The sequence below is a fragment of the Scyliorhinus torazame genome, chromosome 22 (genome assembly GCF_047496885.1).
Source record: "Scyliorhinus torazame isolate Kashiwa2021f chromosome 22, sScyTor2.1, whole genome shotgun sequence".
Classification (NCBI taxonomy): Eukaryota; Metazoa; Chordata; class Chondrichthyes; order Carcharhiniformes; family Scyliorhinidae; genus Scyliorhinus; species Scyliorhinus torazame.
The window spans coordinates 18,983,186-19,005,077 of NC_092728.1; the positions used below are offsets into that span (position 1 = coordinate 18,983,186).

At 60.7% G+C, this 21,892-nt stretch overlaps 1 pseudogene; it reads right to left on the reverse strand.

Annotated features, from left to right (window-relative positions):
- The window catches only part of LOC140399447 (rab GDP dissociation inhibitor alpha-like), a 47,017-nt pseudogene that overhangs the window by 10,539 nt on the left and 14,586 nt on the right, over nt 1-21,892 (reverse strand).

Here is a 21,892-nt window from a genome sequence, read left to right on the forward strand (position 1 = left end):
AGAGAGACACAGAGAGAGAGACACAGAGAGAGAGACACAGAGAGAGAGACACAGAGAGAGAGACACAGAGAGAGAGACACAGAGAGAGACACACAGAGAGAGAGACACACAGAGAGAGAGAGACACACAGAGAGAGAGACACACAGAGAGAGAGACACACAGAGAGAGAGACACACAGAGAGAGAGACACACAGAGAGAGACACAGAGAGAGAGACACAGAGAGAGAGACACAGAGAGAGAGACACAGAGAGAGAGACACAGAGAGAGAGACACAGAGAGAGAGACACAGAGAGAGAGACACAGAGAGAGAGACACAGAGAGAGAGACACAGAGAGAGAGACACAGAGAGAGAGACACAGAGAGAGAGACACAGAGAGAGAGAGACACAGAGAGAGAGACACAGAGAGAGAGACACCGAGAGCGGGCGATGAGAGAGACACCGAGAGAGACAGAGAGAGCGGCGAGAGAGAGAGAGACACAGAGAGAGCGGCAAGAGAAAGACGCGAGAGAGAGACACAGAGAGCGGGCGAGATGAGAGACACGGAGAGAGCGGCGAGAGAGAGACACGGAGAGAGCGGCGAGAGAGAGAGACACGGAGAGAGCGGCGAGAGAGAGACACGGAGAAGAAGCGGCGAGAGAGAGAAACGAGAGTGAGAGCGGCGAGAGAGAGACACCGAGAGAGACAGAGAGAGCGGCGAGAGAGAGACACAGAAGAGAGCGGCGAGAGAGAGACAGAGAGAGCGGCGAGAGAGAGACAGAGAGAGCGGCGAGAGAGACAGAGAGAGCGGCGAGAGAGAGAGGGACACAGAGAGAGCGCGAGAGAAAGACGCGAGACAGAGGCACAGAGAGAGCGGCGAGACAGAGACACAGAGAGCGGCGAGAGAGAGACACAAGAGAGAGCGGCGAGAGAGACACAGAGAGAGCGGCGAGAGAGAGACACAGAGCGGCGAGAGAGAGACACAGAGAGAGCGGCGAGAGAGGGACACACGGAGCGGCGAGAGAGGGACACACGGATCGAGAGCGGCGAGAGAGAGACACAACGGAGCGGCGAGAGAGAGACAGAGAGAGAGTGTCGAGAGAGGGACACACAGAGCGGCGAGAGAGAGACACAGAGAGCGGCGAGAGAGAGGCACAGAGAGAACGACGAGAGAGAGGCACAGAGAGCGGCGAGAGAGAGACACGAGAGAGCGGCGAGAGAGAGACACAGAGAGCGGCGAGAGAGAGACAGGCGAGAGAGAGACACAAAGAGAGCGGCGAGAGAGAGACACAGTCAGAGCGGCGAGAGAGCGACACGGAGAGAGCGGCGAGAGAGCGACACAGAGAGAGCGGCGATGAGAGGGACACAGAGAGAGCGGCGAGAGAGGGACACAGAGAGAGCGGCGAGAGAGGGGACACAGAGAGAGCGGCGAGAGAGCGACACAGAGAGAGCGGCGAGGAGAGCGACACAGAGAGAGCGGCGAGAGAGAGACACAGAGAGAGCGGCGAGAGAGAGACACAGAGAGAGCGGCGAGAGAGAGACACGGAGAGAGACACAGAGAGAGCGGCGAAGAGAGAGACACGGAGAGAGCGGCGAGAGAGAGACACCGAGAGAGACACAGAGAGAGCGGTGAGAGAGAGACACGGAGAGAGCGGCGAGAGAGAGACACGGACAGAGCGGCGAGACAGAGACACAGAGAGCGGTGAGAGAGAGACACAGAGAGAGCGGCGAGAGAGAGACACAGAGAGAGCGGCGAGAGAGAGACACGGAGAGAGACACAGAGAGAGCGGCGAGAGAGAGACACGGAGAGAGCGGCGAGAGAGAGACACCGAGAGAGGACACAGAGAGAGCGGTGAGAGAGAGACACGGAGAGAGCGGCGAGAGAGAGACACGGACAGAGCGGCGAGACAGAGACACAGAGAGCGGTGAGAGAGATACACAGAGAGAGCGCCCGAGAGAGAGACACCGAGAGAGCGGCGAGAGAGAGACACCGAGAGAGCGGCGAGAGAGAGACACAGAGAGAGCAGCGAGAGAGAGACACCGAGAGAGCAGCGAGAGAGAGAGACAGAGAGAGCGGCGAGAGAGCGACACCGAGAGAGCGGCGAAGAGAGAGACAGGCGAGAGAGAGACACAGAGAGCGGCGAGAGAGAGACACAGAGAGCGGCGAGAGAGAGACACAGAGAGCGGCGAGAGAGAGACACCAGAGAGCGGCTGAGAGAGAGACACAGAGAGCGGCGAGAGAGAGACACAGAGAGCGGCGAGAGAGAGACACAGAGAGCGGCGAGAGAGAGACACAGAGAGCGGCGAGAGAGAGACACAGAGAGAGAGACACAGAGAGAGAGACAGAGAGAGAGAGAGACAGAGAGAGAGACAAGAGAGAGAGAGAGACAGAGAGAGAGAGAGACAGAGAGAGAGAGACACAGAGAGAGAGAGACACAGAGAGAGAGACACAGAGAGAGAGACACAGAGAGAGAGACACAGAGAGAGAGACACAGAGAGAGAGACACAGCGAGAGAGACACAGAGAGAGTGGCAAGAGAGAGACACAGAGAGAGCGGTGAGAGAGAGACACAGAGAGAGCGGCGAGAGAGAGACACAGAGCGGCGAGAGAGAGAGACACACAGAGCGGCGAGAGGCTGACACAGAGACAGAGGGAGAGGCTGACACAGAGAGAGCGGCGAGAGGCGGACACAGAGACAGAGGGAGAGGCGGACACAGAGGGAGAGGCTGACACAGAGACAGAGGGAGAGGCTGACACAGAGACAGAGGGAGAGGCTGACACACAGAGAGAGAGGGAGAGGCGGACACAGAGAGAGAGGGAGAGGGTGACACAGAGACAGAGGGAGAGGCGGACACAGAGACAGAGGGAGAGGCGGACACAGAGAGAGAGGGAGAGGCGGACAGAGAGAGAGAGGGAGAGGCGGACACAGAGACAGAGGGAGAGGCGGACACAGAGAGAGAGGGAGAGGCGGACACAGAGAGAGAGGGAGAGGCGGACACAGAGAGAGAGGGAGAGGCGGACACAGAGACAGAGGGAGAGGGAGAGGCGGACACAGAGACAGAGGGAGAGGGAGAGGCGGACACAGAGACAGAGGGAGAGGGTGACACAGAGAGAGAGGGAGAGGGAGACACCGAGACAGAGGGAGACACAGAGGGAAAGGGTGACACAGAGGGAGAGGGTGACACAGAGACAGAGGGGGAAGGAGACACCGAGACAGAGGGAGAGGCGGACACAGAGACAGAGGGAGAGGGTGACACAGACAGAGGGAGAGGGTGACACAGACAGAGGGAGAGGCGGACACAGAGACAGAGGCGGACACAGAGACAGAGGCGGACACAGAGGACAGAGGCGGACACAGAGACAGAGGCGGACACAGAGGGAGAGGGAGAGGGAGAGACGGACACAGAGACAGAGGGAGAGGCGGACACAGAGACAGAGGGAGAGGCGGACACAGAGACAGAGGGAGAGGCGGACACAGAGACAGAGGGAGAGGCTGACAGAGAGACACAGGGAGAGGCGGACAGAGAGACAGAGGGAGAGGCGGACACAGAGACAGAGAGAGAGGGTGACACAGAGACAGAGGGAGAGGCGGACACAGAGACAGAGGGAGAGGCGGACACAGAGACAGAGACAGAGGGAGAGGGTGACACAGAGACAGGGAGAGGCGGACACAGAGACAGAGACAGAGTGAGAGGGTGACACAGAGACAGAGGGGAGAGGCGGACAGAGAGGACAGAGGGAGAGGGAGACACAGAGACAGAGGGAGAGGGAGACACAGAGACAGAGGGAGAGGGAGACACAGAGACAGAGACAGAGGGGAGACACAGAGACAGAGGGAGAGGGAGACACAGAGACAGAGGGAGAGGCGGACACAGAGACAGAGGGAGAGGCGGACACAGAGACAGAGGGAGAGGCGGACACAGAGACAGAGGGAGAGGCGGACACAGAGACAGAGGAGAGGCGGACACAGAGACAGAGGGAGAGGCGGACACAGAGACAGAGGGAGAGGCGGACACAGAGACAGAGGGAGAGGCGGACACAGAGACAGAGGGAGAGGCGGACACAGAGACAGAGGGAGAGGCGGACACAGAGACAGAGGGAGAGGCGGGGACAGAGACAGAGGGAGAGGCGGGGGACAGAGACAGAGGGAGAGGCGGGGACAGAGACAGAGGGAGAGGCGGGGACAGAGACAGAGGGAGAGGCGGGGACAGAGACAGAGGGAGAGGCGGGGACAGAGACAGAGGGAGAGGCGGACACAGAGACAGAGGGAGAGGCGGACACAGAGACAGAGGGAGAGGCGGACACAGAGACAGAGGGAGAGGCGGACAGAGAGACAGAGGGAGAGGCGGACACAGAGACAGAGGGAGAGGCGGACACAGAGACAGAGGGAGAGGCGGACACAGAGACAGAGGGAGAGGCGGACACAGAGACAGAGGGAGAGGCGGACACAGAGACAGAGGGAGAGGCGGACACAGAGACAGAGGGAGAGGCGGACACAGAGACAGAGGGGAGAGGCGGGGACAGAGACAGAGGGAGAGGCGGGGACAGAGACAGAGGGAGAGGCGGACACAGAGACAGAGGGAGAGGCGGGGACAGAGACAGAGGGAGAGGCGGGGGACAGAGACAGAGGGAGAGGCGGGGACAGAGACAGAGGAGAGGCGGACACAGAGACAGAGGGAGAGGCGGACACAGAGACAGAGGGAGAGGCGGACAGAGAGAGAGAGGGAGAGGCGGACAGAGAGAGAGAGGGAGAGGCGGACAGAGAGAGAGAGGGAGAGGCGGACACAGAGACAGAGGGAGAGGCGGTCACAGAGACAGAGGGAGAGGCGGACACAGAGACAGAGGGAGAGAGAGGACACAGAGACAGAGGGAGAGGCGGACACAGAGACAGAGGGAGAGGCGGACACGAGACAGAGGGAGAGGCGGGACACAGACAGAGGGAGAGGCGGACACAGAGACAGAGGGAGAGGCGGACACAGAGACAGAGGGAGAGGCGGACACAGAGACAGAGGGAGAGGCGGGGACAGAGGGAGAGGGAGAGGCGGGGACAGAGGGAGAGGGAGAGGCGGGGACAGAGGGAGAGGGAGAGGCGGGGACAGAGGGAGAGGGAGAGGCGGGGACAGAGGGGAGAGGGAGAGGCGGACACAGAGAGAGAGGGAGAGGCGGGACACAGAGAGAGAGGGAGAGGCGGACACAGAGAGAGAGGGAGAGGCGGACACAGAGAGAGAGGGAGAGGCGGACACAGAGAGAGAGGGAGAGGCGGACACAGAGAGAGAGGGAGAGGCGGACACAGAGACAGAGGGAGAGGCGGACACAGAGACAGAGGGAGAGGCGGACACAGAGACAGAGGGAGAGGGAGAGGCGGACACAGACAGAGGGAGAGGGTGACACAGAGAGAGAGGGAGAGGGAGACACAGAGACAGAGGGAGACACAGAGGGAGAGGGTGACACCGAGACAGAGGGAGAGGCGGACACAGAGACAGAGGGAGAGGGAGAGACAGAGGGAGAGGCTGACACAGAGACAGAGGGAGAGGCTGACAGAGAGACAGAGGGAGAGGGAGAGAGAGAGACAGAGGGAGAGGCGGACACAGAGACAGAGGGAGAGGCGGACACAGAGACAGAGACAGAGGCGGACACAGAGACAGAGACAGAGGGAGAGGGAGAGACAGAGGGAGAGGCGGACACAGAGACAGAGGGAGAGGCGGACAGAGAGACAGAGGGAGAGGCTGACAGAGAGACAGAGGGAGAGGCGGACAGAGAGACAGAGGGAGAGGCGGACACAGAGACAGAGGAAGAGGGAGAGGCGGACAGAGAGACAGAGGGAGAGGCGGACAGAGAGACAGAGGGAGAGAGAGGCGGACAGAGAGACAGAGGGAGAGGCGGACAGAGAGACAGAGGGAGAGGCGGACAGAGAGACAGAGGGAGAGGCGGACACAGAGACAGAGGGAGAGGCGGACACAGAGACAGAGGGAGAGGCGGACACAGAGACAGAGGGAGAGTCGGACACAGAGACAGAGGGAGAGGGAGACACAGAGACAGAGGGAGAGGCGGACACAGAGACAGAGGGAGAGGCGGACACAGAGGGAGAGGGAGAGGCGGACACAGAGGGAGAGGGAGAGGCGGACACAGAGACAGAGGGAGAGGCGGACACAGAGACAGAGGGAGAGGCGGACACAGAGACAGAGGGAGAGGCGGACACAGAGACAGAGGGAGAGGCGGACACAGAGACAGAGGGAGAGGCGGACACAGAGACAGAGGGAGAGGCGGACACAGAGACAGAGGGAGAGGCGGACACAGAGACAGAGGGAGAGGCGGACACAGAGACAGAGGGAGAGGCGGACACAGAGACAGAGGGAGAGGCGGACACAGAGACAGAGGGAGAGGCGGACACAGAGACAGAGGGAGAGGCGGACACAGAGACAGAGGGAGAGGCGGACACAGAGACAGAGGGAGAGGGAGACACAGAGACAGAGGGAGAGGGGGACACAGAGACAGAGGGAGAGGCGGGACACAGAGACAGAGGGAGAGGCGGACACAGAGACAGAGGGAGAGGCGGACACAGAGACAGAGGGAGAGGCGGACACAGAGACAGAGGGAGAGGCGGACACAGAGACAGAGGGAGAGGCGGACACAGAGACAGAGGGAGAGGCGGACACAGAGACAGAGGGAGAGGCGGACACAGAGACAGAGGGAGAGGCGGACACAGAGACAGAGGGAGAGGCGGACACAGAGACAGAGGGAGAGGCGGACACAGAGACAGAGGGAGAGGCGGACACAGAGAGACAGAGTGAGAGGCGGACACAGAGAGACAGAGTGAGAGGCGGACACAGAGACAGAGGGAGAGGGGGGACACAAAGACAGAGCGAGAGGGGGACACAGAGACAGAGGGAGAGGCGGACACAGAGACAGAGGAAGAGGGAGAGGCGGACACAGAGACAGACGGAGAGGGAGAGGCGGACACAGAGACAGAGGGAGAGGCGGACAGAGAGACAGAGAGAGAGGCGGACAGAGAGACAGAGGGAGAGGCGGACACAGAGGGAGAGGGAGAGGCGGACACAGAGACAGAGGGAGAGGGTGACACAGAGGGAGAGGGAGAGGGTGACACAGAGGGAGAGGGAGAGGCGGACACAGAGGGAGAGGGAGAGGCGGACAGAGAGACAGAGGGAGAGGGTGACACAGAGGGAGAGGCGGACAGAGAGACAGAGGGAGAGGGTGACACCGAGGTAGAGGCGGACACAGAGAGAGAGGGAGAGGCGGACACAGAGACAGAGGGAGAGGCGGACACAGAGACAGAGGGAGAGGGAGAATGAGACACAGAGACAGAGGGAGAGGCGGACACAGAGAGAGAGGCGGACACAGAGTGACAGAGGGACAGGCGGACACAGAGACAGAGGGAGAGGGTGACACAGAGACAGAGGGAGAGGCGGACACAGAGACAGAGGGAGAGGCGGACACAGAGACAGAGGGAGAGGCGGACGAGGGAGAGGCGGACACAGAGACAGAGGGAGAGGCGGACACAGACAGAGGGAGAGGCGGACACAGACAGAGGGAGAGGCGGACACAGAGACAGAGGGAGAGGGGGACACAGAGACAGAGGGAGAGGGGGACACAGAGACAGAGGGAGAGGGGGACACAGAGACAGAGGGAGAGGGGGACACAGAGACAGAGGGAGAGGGGGGACACAGAGACAGAGGGAGAGGCGGGACACAGAGACAGAGGGAGAGGCGGACACAGAGACAGAGGGAGAGGCGGACACAGAGACAGAGGGAGAGGCGGACACAGAGACAGAGGGAGAGGCGGACACAGAGACAGAGGGAGAGGCGGACACAGAGACAGAGGGAGAGGCGGACACAGAGACAGAGGGAGAGGGAGACACAGAGACAGAGGGAGAGGCGGACAGAGAGACAGAGGGAGACACAGAGACAGAGGGAGAGGCGGACACAGAGACAGAGGGAGAGGCGGACAGAGAGACAGAGGGAGAGGCGGACAGAGAGACAGAGGGAGAGGGGGACACAGAGACAGAGGGAGAGGCGGACACAGAGACAGAGGGAGAGGCGGACACAGAGACAGAGGGAGAGGCGGACACAGAGACAGAGGGAGAGGCGGACACAGAGACAGAGGGAGAGGCGGACACAGAGACAGAGGGAGAGGCGGACACAGAGACAGAGGGAGAGGCGGACACAGAGACAGAGGGAGAGGCGGACACAGAGACAGAGGGAGAGAGAGAGACAGAGGGAGAGGCGGACACAGAGACAGAGGGAGAGGCGGACACAGAGACAGAGGGAGAGGCGGACACCGAGAGAGAGAGTGAGAGGCGGACACAGAGACAGAGGGAGAGGGGGGACACAAAGACAGAGCGAGAGGGGGACACAGAGACAGAGGGAGAGGCGGACACAGAGACAGAGGAAGAGGGAGAGGCGGACACAGAGACAGACGGAGAGGCGGACACAGAGACAGAGGGAGAGGCGGACACAGAGACAGAGGGAGAGGCGGACACAGAGACAGAGGGAGAGGCGGACACAGAGACAGAGGGAGAGGCGGACACAGAGACAGAGGGAGAGGCGGACACAGAGACAGAGGGAGAGGCGGACACAGAGACAGAGGGAGAGGCGGACACAGAGACAGAGGGAGAGGCGGACACAGAGACAGAGGGAGAGGCGGACACAGAGACAGAGGGAGAGGCGGACACAGAGACAGAGGGAGAGGCGGACACAGAGACAGAGGGAGAGGCGGACACAGAGACAGAGGGAGAGGCGGACACAGAGACAGAGGGAGAGGCGGACACAGAGACAGAGGGAGAGGCGGACACAGAGACAGAGGGAGAGGCGGACACAGAGACAGAGGGAGAGGCGGACACAGAGACAGAGGGAGAGGCGGACACAGAGACAGAGGGAGAGGCGGACACAGAGACAGAGGGAGAGGCGGACACAGAGACAGAGGGAGAGGCGGACACAGAGACAGAGGGAGAGAGAGAGACAGAGGGAGAGGCGGACACAGAGAGACAGAGTGAGAGGCGGACACAGAGAGACAGAGTGAGAGGCGGACACAGAGAGACAGAGTGAGAGGCGGACACAGAGAGACAGAGGGAGAGGCGGACACAGAGACAGAGGAAGAGGGAGAGGCGGACACAGAGACAGACGGAGAGGGAGAGGCGGACACAGAGACAGAGGGAGAGGCGGACAGAGAGACAGAGAGAGAGGCGGACAGAGAGACAGAGGGAGAGGCGGACACAGAGGGAGAGGGAGAGGCGGACACAGAGACAGAGGGAGAGGGTGACACAGAGGGAGAGGGAGAGGCGGACACAGAGGGAGAGGGAGAGGCGGACAGAGAGACAGAGGGAGAGGGTGACACAGAGGGAGAGGCGGACAGAGAGACAGAGGGAGAGGGTGACACCGAGGTAGAGGCGGACACAGAGAGAGAGGGAGAGGCGGACACAGAGACAGAGGGAGAGGCGGACACAGAGACAGAGGGAGAGGGAGAATGAGACACAGAGACAGAGGGAGAGGCGGACACAGAGAGAGAGGCGGACACAGAGTGACAGAGGGAGAGGCGGACACAGAGACAGAGGGAGAGGGTGACACAGAGACAGAGGGAGAGGCGGACACAGAGACAGAGGGAGAGGCGGACACAGAGACAGAGGGAGAGGCGGACACAGAGACAGAGGGAGAGGCGGACACAGACAGAGGGAGAGGCGGACACAGACAGAGGGAGAGGCGGACACAGAGACAGAGGGAGAGGGGGACACAGAGACAGAGGGAGAGGGGGACACAGAGACAGAGGGAGAGGGGGACACAGAGACAGAGGGAGAGGGGGACACAGAGACAGAGGGAGAGGCGGACACAGAGACAGAGGGAGAGGCGGACACAGAGACAGAGGGAGAGGCGGACACAGAGACAGAGGGAGAGGCGGACACAGAGACAGAGGGAGAGGCGGACACAGAGACAGAGGGAGAGGCGGACACAGAGACAGAGGGAGAGGCGGACACAGAGACAGAGGGAGAGAGAGAGACAGAGGGAGAGGCGGACACAGAGACAGAGGGAGAGGCGGACACAGAGACAGAGGGAGAGGCGGACACAGAGAGACAGAGTGAGAGGCGGACACAGAGACAGAGGGAGAGGGGGGACACAAAGACAGAGCGAGAGGGGGACACAGAGACAGAGGGAGAGGCGGACACAGAGACAGAGGAAGAGGGAGAGGCGGACACAGAGACAGACGGAGAGGGAGAGGCGGACACGGAGACAGAGGGAGAGGCGGACAGAGGGAGAGGGAGAGACAGAGGGAGAGGCGGACAGAGAGACAGAGAGAGAGGCGGACAGAGAGACAGAGGGAGAGGCGGACACAGAGGGAGAGGCGGACAGAGAGACAGAGGGAGAGGCGGACACAGAGACAGAGGGAGAGGCGGACACAGAGACAGAGGGAGAGGCGGACACAGAGACAGAGGGAGAGGCGGACACAGAGACAGAGGGAGAGGCGGACACAGACAGAGGGAGAGGCGGACACAGAGACAGAGGGAGAGGGGGACACAGAGACAGAGGGAGAGGGGGATACAGAGACAGAGGGAGAGGGGGACACAGAGACAGAGGGAGAGGGGGACACAGAGACAGAGGGAGAGGGGGACACAGAGACAGAGGGAGAGGGGGACACAGAGACAGAGGGAGAGGCGGACACAGAGACAGAGGGAGAGGCGGACACAGAGACAGAGGGAGAGGCGGACACAGAGACAGAGGGAGAGGCAGAGACAGAGACAGAGGGAGAGGCGGACACAGAGAGAGAGGGAGACACAGAGACAGAGGGAGAGGGAGACACAGAGACAGAGGGAGAGGGAGACACAGAGACAGAGGGAGAGGGGGACACAGAGACAGAGCGAGAGGCGGACACAGAGACAGAGCGAGAGGGAGACACAGAGACAGAGGGAGAGGCGGACACAGAGACAGAGGGAGAGGCGGACACAGAGACAGAGGGAGAGGCGGACAATGAGACAGAGACAGAGGGAGAGGCGGACACAGAGACAGAGGGAGAGGGAGAGGCGGACACAGAGACAGAGGGAGACACAGAGACAGAGGGAGAGGCGGACACAGAGACAGAGGGAGAGGGAGACACAGAGACAGAGGGAGAGGGTGACACAGAGACAGAGGGAGAGGGTGACACAGAGACAGAGGGAGAGGGTGACACAGAGACAGAGGGAGAGGGTGACACAGAGACAGAGGGAGAGGCGGACACAGAGACAGAGACAGAGGGAGAGGCGGACACAGAGACAGAGGGAGAGGCGGACACAGAGACAGAGGGAGAGGCGGACACAGAGACAGAGGGAGAGGCGGACACAGAGACAGAGGGAGAGGCGGACACAGAGACAGAGGGAGAGGCGGACACAGAGACAGAGGGAGAGGCGGACACAGAGACAGAGGGAGAGGCGGACACAGAGACAGAGGGAGAGGGGGACACAGAGACAGAGGGAGAGGGGGACACAGAGACAGAGGGAGAGGGGGACACAGAGACAGAGGGAGAGGCGGACACAGAGACAGAGGGAGAGGCGGACACAGAGACAGAGGGAGAGGCGGACACAGAGACAGAGGGAGAGGGAGACACAGAGACAGAGGGTGACACAGAGACAGAGAGAGAGGCGGACACAGAGATAGAGGGAGAGGGGGACACAGAGACAGAGGGAGAGGCGGACACAGAGACAGAGGGAGAGGCGGACACAGAGACAGAGCGAGAGGGAGACACAGAGACAGAGCGAGAGGGAGACACAGAGACAGAGGGAGAGGCGGACACAGAGACAGAGGGAGAGGGAGAGGCGGACACAGAGACAGAGACGGACACAGAGACAGAGGGAGAGGCGGACACAGAGACAGAGGGAGAGGCGGACACAGAGACAGAGGGAGAGGCGGACACAGAGACAGAGGGAGAGGCGGACACAGAGACAGAGGGAGAGGCGGACACAGAGGGAGAGGCGGACACAGAGGGAGAGGGGGACACAGACACAGAGACAGAGGGAGAGGTGGACACAGACAGAGGGAGAGGGAGAGGGTGACACAGAGAGAGAGGGAGAGGGAGAGACAGAGGGAGAGGCGGACACAGAGACAGAGGGAGAGGCGGACACAGAGACAGAGGGAGAGGGAGACACAGAGACAGAGGGAAAGGCGGACACAGAGACAGAGGGAAAGGCGGACACAGAGACAGAGGGAGAGGCGGACACAGAGACAGAGGGAGAGGCGGACACAGAGACAGAGGGAGAGGCGGACACAGAGACAGAGGGAGAGGCGGACACAGAGACAGAGGGAGAGGCGGACACAGAGACAGAGGGAGAGGCGGACACAGAGACAGAGGGAGAGGCGGACACAGAGACAGAGAGAGAGGGAGAGGCGGACACAGAGACAGAGAGAGAGGGAGAGGCGGACACAGAGACAGAGACAGAGGGAGAGACGGAGACAGAGACAGAGGGAGAGGCTGACACAGAGACAGAGGGAGAGGCTGACACAGAGACAGAGGGAGAGGGTGAGACAGAGGGAGAGGCGGACACCGAGACAGAGGGAGAGGCGGACACCGAGACAGAGGGAGAGGCGGACACCGAGACAGAGGGAGAGGCGGACACCGAGACAGAGGGAGAGGCGGACACAGAGACAGAGCGAGAGGGAGAGACAGAGGGAGAGGCGGACACAGAGACAGAGGGAGAGGCTGACACAGAGACAGAGGGAGAGGCGGACACAGAGACAGAGCGAGAGGGAGAGACAGAGGGAGAGGCGGACACAGAGACAGAGGGAGAGGCGGACACAGAGACAGAGGGAGAGGCGGACACAGAGACAGAGGGAGAGGCGGACACAGAGACAGAGGGAGAGGCGGACACAGAGACAGAGGGAGAGGCGGACACAGAGACAGAGGGAGAGGCGGACACAGAGACAGAGGGAGAGGCGGACACAGAGACAGAGGGAGAGGCGGACACAGAGACAGAGGGAGAGGCGGACACAGAGACAGAGGGAGAGGGTGACACAGAGACAGAGGGAGAGGGTGACACAGAGACAGAGGGAGAGGCGGACACAGAGACAGAGGGAGAGGCGGACACAGAGACAGAGGGAGAGGCGGACACAGAGACAGAGACAGAGGGAGAGGCGGACACAGAGACAGAGGGAGAGGGAGAGGCGGACACAGAGACAGAGGGAGAGGGAGAGGCGGACACAGAGACAGAGGGAGACACAGAGACAGAGTGTGACACAGAGACAGAGGGAGAGGCGGACAGAGAGACAGAGGGAGAGGCGGACAGAGAGACAGAGGGAGAGGCGGACAGAGAGACAGAGGGAGAGGCGGACAGAGAGACAGAGGGAGAGGCGGACACAGAGACAGAGGGAGAGGCGGACACAGAGACAGAGGGAGAGGCGGACACAGAGACAGAGGGAGAGGCGGACACAGAGACAGAGGGAGAGGCGGACACAGAGACAGAGGGAGAGGCGGACACAGAGACAGAGGGAGAGGCGGACACAGAGACAGAGGGAGAGGGTGACACAGAGACAGAGGGAGAGGCGGACACAGAGACAGAGGGAGAGGCGGACACAGAGACAGAGGGAGAGGCGGACACAGAGACAGAGACAGAGGGAGAGGCGGACACAGAGACAGAGGGAGAGGGAGAGGCGGACACAGAGACAGAGGGAGAGGGAGAGGCGGACACAGAGACAGAGGGAGACACAGAGACAGAGAGAGAGGGTGACACAGAGACAGAGGGAGAGGCGGACAGAGAGACAGAGGGAGACACAGAGACAGAGGGAGAGGCGGACACAGAGACAGAGGGAGAGGCGGACAGAGAGACAGAGGGAGAGGCGGACACAGAGGGAGAGGGAGAGGCGGACAGAGAGACAGAGGGAGAGGCGGACAGAGAGACAGAGGGAGAGGCGGACAGAGAGACAGAGGGAGAGGCGGACAGAGAGACAGAGGGAGAGGCGGACAGAGAGACAGAGGGAGAGGCGGACAGAGAGACAGAGGGAGAGGCGGACAGAGAGACAGAGGGAGAGGCGGACAGAGAGACAGAGGGAGAGGCGGACAGAGAGACAGAGGGAGAGGCGGACACAGAGACAGAGGGTGAGGCGGACACAGAGACAGAGGGAGACGGTGACACAGAGACAGAGAGAGAGGGTGACACAGAGACAGAGGAGAGGGAGACACAGAGACAGAGGGAGAGGCGGACACAGAGACAGAGGGAGAGGGTGACACAGAGACAGAGGGAGAGGCGGACACAGAGACAGAGGGAGAGGCGGACACAGAGACAGAGGGAGAGGCGGACACAGAGACAGAGGGAGAGGCGGACACAGAGACAGAGGGAGAGGCGGACACAGAGACAGAGGGAGAGGCGGACACAGAGACAGAGGGAGAGGGAGACACAGAGACAGAGGGAGAGGGAGACACAGAGACAGAGGGAGAGGCGGACACAGAGACAGTGGGAGAGGCGGACACAGAGAGAGGGAGAGGCGGACAGAGAGACAGAGGGAGAGGCGGACAGAGAGACAGAGGGAGAGGCGGACAGAGAGACAGAGGGAGAGGCGGACACAGAGACAGAGGGAGAGGCGGACACAGAGACAGAGGGAGAGGCGGACACAGAGACAGAGGGAGAGGCGGACACAGAGACAGTGGGAGAGGCGGACACAGAGACAGTGTGAGAGGCGGACAGAGAGACAGAGGGAGAGGCGGACACAGAGACAGAGGGAGAGGCGGACACAGAGACAGAGGGAGAGGGTGACACAGAGACAGAGGGAGAGGGTGACACAGAGACAGAGGGAGAGGCGGACACAGAGACAGAGGGAGAGGCGGACACCGAGACAGAGGGAGAGGCGGACACCGAGACAGAGGGAGAGGCGGACACCGAGACAGAGGGAGAGGCGGACACAGAGACAGAGCGAGAGGGAGAGACAGAGGGAGAGGCGGACACAGAGACAGAGGGAGAGGCTGACACAGAGACAGAGGGAGAGGCGGACACAGAGACAGAGCGAGAGGGAGAGACAGAGGGAGAGGCGGACACAGAGACAGAGGGAGAGGCGGACACAGAGACAGAGGGAGAGGCGGACACAGAGACAGAGGGAGAGGCGGACACAGAGACAGAGGGAGAGGCGGACACAGAGACAGAGGGAGAGGCGGACACAGAGACAGAGGGAGAGGCGGACACAGAGACAGAGGGAGAGGCGGACACAGAGACAGAGGGAGAGGCGGACACAGAGACAGAGGGAGAGGCGGACACAGAGACAGAGGGAGAGGCGGACACAGAGACAGAGGGAGAGGCGGACACAGAGACAGAGGGAGAGGCGGACACAGAGACAGAGGGGAGAGGCGGACACAGAGAGAGAGGGAGAGGCGGACACAGAGACAGAGGGAGAGGCGGACACAGAGACAGAGACAGAGGGAGAGGCGGACACAGAGACAGAGACAGAGGGAGAGGCGGACACAGAGACAGAGGGAGAGGGAGAGGCGGACACAGAGACAGAGGGAGAGGCGGACACAGAGACAGAGGGAGAGGCGGAGACAGAGGAGAGGGAGAGGCGGACACAGAGACAGAGGAGAGGGAGAGGCGGACACAGAGACAGAGGGAGAGGGAGAGGCGGACACAGAGACAGAGGGAGACACAGAGACAGAGGGAGAGGCGGACAGAGAGACAGAGGGAGACACAGAGACAGAGTGTGACACAGAGACAGAGGGAGAGGCGGACACAGAGACAGAGGGAGAGGCGGACACAGAGACAGAGGGAGACGGTGACACAGAGACAGAGAGAGAGGGTGACACAGAGACAGAGGGAGAGGCGGACAGAGAGACAGAGGGAGACACAGAGACAGAGGGAGAGGCGGACACAGAGACAGAGGGAGAGGCGGACACAGAGACAGAGGGAGAGGCGGACAGAGAGACAGAGGGAGAGGCGGGCAGAGAGACAGAGGGAGAGGCGGACAGAGAGACAGAGGGAGAGGCGGACAGAGAGACAGAGGGAGAGGCGGACAGAGAGACAGAGGGAGAGGCGGACAGAGAGACAGAGGGAGAGGCGGACAGAGAGACAGAGGGAGAGGCGGACAGAGAGACAGAGGGAGAGGCGGACAGAGAGACAGAGGGAGAGGCGGACAGAGAGACAGAGGGAGAGGCGGACAGAGAGACAGAGGGAGAGGCGGACAGAGAGACAGAGGGAGAGGCGGACAGAGAGAGAGGCGGACAGAGAGACAGAGGGAGAGGCGGACAGAGAGACAGAGGGAGAGGCGGACAGAGAGACAGAGGGAGAGGCGGACACAGAGACAGAGGGAGATGGTGACACAGAGACAGAGGGAGAGGCGGACACAGAGACAGAGGGAGAGGCGGACACAGAGACAGAGGGTGAGGCGGACACAGAGACAGAGGGAGACGGTGACACAGAGACAGAGAGAGAGGGTGACACAGAGACAGAGGGAGAGGGTGACACAAGAGACAGAGGGAGAGGCGGACACAGAGACAGAGGGAGAGGCGGACACAGAGACAGAGGGAGAGGCGGACACAGAGACAGAGGGAGAGGCGGACACAGAGACAGAGGGAGGCGGACACAGAGACAGAGGGAGAGGCGGACACAGAGACAGAGGGAGAGGCGGACACAGAGACAGAGGGAGAGGCGGACAGAGAGACAGAGGGAGAGGCGGACACAGAGACAGAGGGAGAGGCGGACACAGAGACAGTGGGAGAGGGCGGACACAGAGAGAGGGAGAGGCGGACAGAGAGACAGAGGGAGAGGCGGACACAGAGACAGAGGGAGAGGCGGACACAGAGACAGAGGGAGAGGGTGACACAGAGACAGAGGGAGAGGGTGACAGAGAGACAGAGGGAGAGGCGGACACAGAGACAGAGGGAGAGGCGGACAGAGAGACAGAGGGAGAGGCGGACAGAGAGACAGAGGGAGAGGCGGACACAGAGAGACAGAGGGAGAGGCGGACACAGAGAGACAGAGGGAGAGGCGGACACAGAGACAGAGGGAGAGGCGGACACAGAGAGAGAGGGAGAGGCGGACACAGAGAGAGAGGGAGAGGCGGACACAGAGACAGAGGGAGAGGCGGACACAGAGACAGAGGGAGAGGCGGACACAGAGACAGAGGGAGAGGCGGACACAGAGACAGAGGGAGAGGGAGACACAGAGACAGAGGGAGAGGCGGACACAGAGACAGAGGGAGAGGCGGACACAGAGACAGAGGAGAGGCGGACACAGAGACAGAGGGAGAGGCGGACACAGAGACAGAGGGAGAGGGAGAGGCGGACACAGAGACAGAGGGAGACACAGAGACAGAGGGAGAGGCGGACACAGAGACAGAGGGAGAGGGTGACACAGACAGAGGGAGAGGCGGACACAGAGACAGAGGGAGAGGGTGACACAGAGACAGAGTGAGAGGCGGACAGAGAGACAGACGGAGAGGGAGACACAGAGACAGAGGGAGACAGAGAGAGAGGCGGACACAGAGACAGAGGGAGAGGGTGACACAGAGACAGAGGGAGAGGCGGACAGAGAGACAGAGGGAGAGGCGGACAGAGAGACAGAGGGAGAGGCGGACAGAGAGACAGAGGGAGAGGCGGACAGAGAGACAGAGGGAGAGGCGGACAGAGAGACAGAGGGAGAGGCGGACAGAGAGACAGAGGGAGAGGCGGACAGAGAGACAGAGGGAGAGGCGGACACAGAGACAGGGGGAGAGGCGGACACAGAGACAGGGGGAGAGGCGGACACAGAGACAGGGGGAGAGGCGGACACAGAGACAGGGGGAGAGGCGGACACAGAGACAGGGGGAGAGGCGGACACAGAGACAGGGGGAGAGGCGGACACAGAGACAGGGGGAGAGGCGGACACAGAGACAGGGGGAGAGGCGGACACAGAGACAGGGGGAGAGGCGGACACAGAGACAGAGGGAGAGGCGGACACAGAGACAGAGGGAGAGGCGGACACAGAGACAGAGGGAGAGGCGGACACAGAGACAGAGGGAGAGGCGGACACAGACAGAGGGAGAGGGGGACACAGAGACAGAGGGAGAGGGGGACACAGAGACAGAGGGAGAGGCGGACACAGAGACAGAGGGAGAGGCGGACACAGAGACAGAGGGAGAGGCGGACACAGAGACAGAGGGAGAGGCGGACACAGAGACAGAGGGAGAGGGTGACACAGAGACAGAGGGAGAGGGAGAGACAGAGGGAGAGGGAGACACAGAGACAGAGGGAGAGGCGGACACAGAGACAGACGGAGAGGGAGACACAGAGACAGAGGGAGACACAGAGACAGAGAGAGAGGCGGACAGAGAGACAGAGGGAGAGGCGGACACAGAGACAGAGGGAGAGGCGGACACAGAGACAGAGGGAGAGGCGGACACAGAGACAGGGGGAGAGGCGGACACAGAGACAGGGGGAGAGGCGGACACAGAGACAGGGGGAGAGGCGGACACAGAGACAGGGGGAGAGGCGGACAGAGACAGGGGGAGAGGCGGACACAGAGACAGGGGGAGAGGCGGACACAGAGACAGGGGGAGAGGCGGACACAGAGACAGGGGGAGAGGCGGACACAGAGACAGGGGGAGAGGCGGACACAGAGACGGGGGAGAGGCGGACACAGAGACAGGGGGAGAGGCGGACACAGAGACAGGGGGAGAGGCGGACACAGAGACAGGGGGAGAGGCGGACACAGAGACAGGGGGAGAGGCGGACACAGAGACAGGGGGAGAGGCGGACACAGAGACAGGGGGAGAGGCGGACACAGAGACAGGGGGAGAGGCGGACACAGAGACAGGGGGAGAGGCGGACACAGAGACAGGGGGAGAGGCGGACACAGAGACAGGGGGAGAGGCGGACACAGAAACAGGGGGAGAGGGTGACACAGAAACAGAGGGAGAGGCGGACACAGAGACAGAGGGAGAGGCGGACACAGAGACAGAGGGAGAGGCGGACACAGAGACAGAGGGAGAGGCGGACACAGAGACAGAGGGAGAGGCGGACACAGACAGAGGGAGAGGCGGACACAGAGACAGAGGGAGAGGGGGACACAGAGACAGAGGGAGAGGCGGACACAGAGACAGAGGGAGAGGCGGACACAGAGACAGAGGGAGAGGCGGACACAGAGACAGAGGGAGAGGGTGACACAGAGACAGAGGGAGAGGGTGACACAGAGACAGAGGGAGAGGGTGACACAGAGACAGAGGGAGAGGGTGACACAGAGACAGAGGGAGAGGGTGACACAGAGACAGAGGGAGAGGGTGACACAGAGACAGAGGGAGAGGGTGACACAGAGACAGAGGGAGAGGGTGACACAGAGACAGAGGGAGAGGGTGACACAGACACAGAGACAGAGGGAGAGGGTGACACAGACACAGAGACAGAGGGAGAGGGTGACACAGAGACAGAGGGAGAGGGATACACAGAGACAGAGGGAGAGGCGGACACAGAGACAGAGGGAGAGGCGGACACAGAGACAGAGGGAGAGGCGGACACAGAGACAGAGGAAGAGGCGGACACAGAGACAGAGACAGAGGGAGAGGCGGATAGGTATCAGGGGGGAATTCCAGTGCTTACTGAGGCAGCTGAAGGCACGGCCTCCAATGGCGGAGTGATGGGAATCGGGGATGCTTGAGAACCGGAATTGGAGGAGGGCAGAAATCTCGGAGGATTGTAGGAGGTTACAGAGATAGGGTAGGTTCTGGGGCTGGAGGAGGTTACAGAGATAGGGAGGGTTGTAGGGGCTGGAGGAGGTTACAGAGATAGGGTAGGTTCTGGGGCTGGAGGAGGTTACAGAGATAGGGAGGGTTGTAGGGGCTGGAGGAGGTTACAGAGATAGGGAGGGTTGTAGGGGTTGGAGGAGGTTACAGAGATAGGGAGGGTTGTAGGGGCTGGAGTAGGTTACAGAGATAGGGAGGGTTGTAGGGGCTGGAGGAGGTTACAGAGATAGGGAGGGTTGTCGGGCTGGAGGAGGTTACAGAGATAGGGAGGGTTGTAGGGGCAGCAGGAGGTGACAGAGATAGGGAGGGTTGGAGGAGGTTACAGAGATAGGGAGGGTTATAGGGACTGGAGGAGGTTACAGAGATAGGGAGGTTGTTGGGGCTGGAGGAGGTTACCGAGATAGGGAGGTTGTTGGGGCTGGAGGAGGTTACAGAGATAGGGAGGGTTGTCGGGGCTGGAGGAGGGTACAGAGATAGGGAGGGTTGTCGGGGCTGGAGGAGGGTACAGAGATAGGGAGGGTTGTCGTGTCTGGAGGAGGTTACAGAGATAGGGAGGGTACAGAGATAGGGAGGGTTGTCGGGGCTGGAGGAGGGTACAGAGATAGGGAGGGTTGTCGGGGTTGGAGGAGGTTACAGAGATAGGGAGGGTTGTCGGGGCTGGAGGAGGGTACAGAGATAGGGAGGGTTGTCGGGGCTGGAGGAGGTTACAGGGATAGGGAGCGTTGTAGGGGCTGGAGGAGGTTACAGAGATAGGGAGGGTTGTCGGGGCTGGAGGAGGGTACAGAGATAGGGAGGGGCTGAAGAGGCCATGGAGGGATTTGAAAACCAGGATGAGGACGGATGCCTTGCCGGACTGGAGCCAGTGTGTGAACTGAGTTCCGTTGTGGATGGGCCTGAGGACTGTGGAGTTTGGGATCATTGACATTGATGCTACATTTCTCCCCCCCCCCCCCCCCCCCCCCCCCACCCCCCCCCCCCACCCCCCCCCCCCCCACCACCACCACCCCACCCCCCCCCCACCCCAAAACGACATCTCTTCCCGACATCCAAGCTTAGCAAGCCGCAGATTCCTTTACCTGGCAAAGCCTTGAGGAGCTCCCCTAGTCCGTAGAGCGGGTACAAGTATGGGCTCTTCCCGTAGCGTGCTAGCGATTCGCTGTACAGCTTGATGCGACTGATGGTTTCCAGGCAGGGCTGGTCCAGATATCTGTCGGGCGCAGAGGAGGAATGGAGCTGTGAAAGGTCCAAAGCAAATGTGGTTCTGGCACGATTACAAGCGGAGGGGTTGAATTGTCTCCATTTGTGCCATGCTTACCTCCGGGTCTCCACATTCCCCCCTCTCCAGCCTGTTGCACAGGAACAGGAGACCCCCATTCAGCCCCTCTCGAGCCTGTTACACAGGAGCAGGAGGACCCCCATTCAGCCCATCCTGTTGAGCCTGTTACACGGGAACAGGAGGAGGCCCGTTCAGCCCCTCTCGAGCCTGTTACATAGGAACAGGAGGAAGCTTTTTAGCATCACCACCCCCTACCCACTACATAGCAAAAGGGGGAGAGCAGGAAGAAGAATGGAACACCCGCCTCTTGCCCATATATCCTTCCTGAGGCGCAGGGCCCAGAACTAGTTTCCTGTCCATTACGATTAATCTCTCAGTGACCCTGTGCCCAGAACCAAACACAATAATACCCGCCTGAGCATAAGAAGATAAGAACTAGGAACAGGAGTAGGCCATCTTGCCCCTCGAGCCTGCTCCACCATTTAATGAGATCATGGCCCGAATCCCTTTATTCTTTAGAAAGGTATCTATCTTTTTCTTAAAAACGTTTAAAGAAGGAGCCTCAACTGCTTCACTGGGCAAGGAATTCCAGAGATTCACAACCCTTTGGGTGAAGAAGTTCCTCCTAAACTCGGTCCTAAATCTACTTCCCCTTATTTTGAGGCTATGCCCCCTAGTTCTGCTTTCCCCGGCCAGTGGAAACAACCTGCCCGCATCTATCCTATCTATTCCCTTCATAATTTTATATGTTTCAATAAGATCCCCCCCCGCATCCTTCTAAATTCCAATGAGTACAGTCCCAGTCTACTCAACCTCTCGTCATAATCTAATCCCCTCAACTCTGGGATCAACCTAGTGAATCTCCCTCTGCACTCCCTCCAGTGCCAATATGTCCTTTCTCAGGTAAGGAGACCAAAACTGAACACAATACTCCAGATGTGGCCTCACCAACACCTTATACAATTGCAGCATAA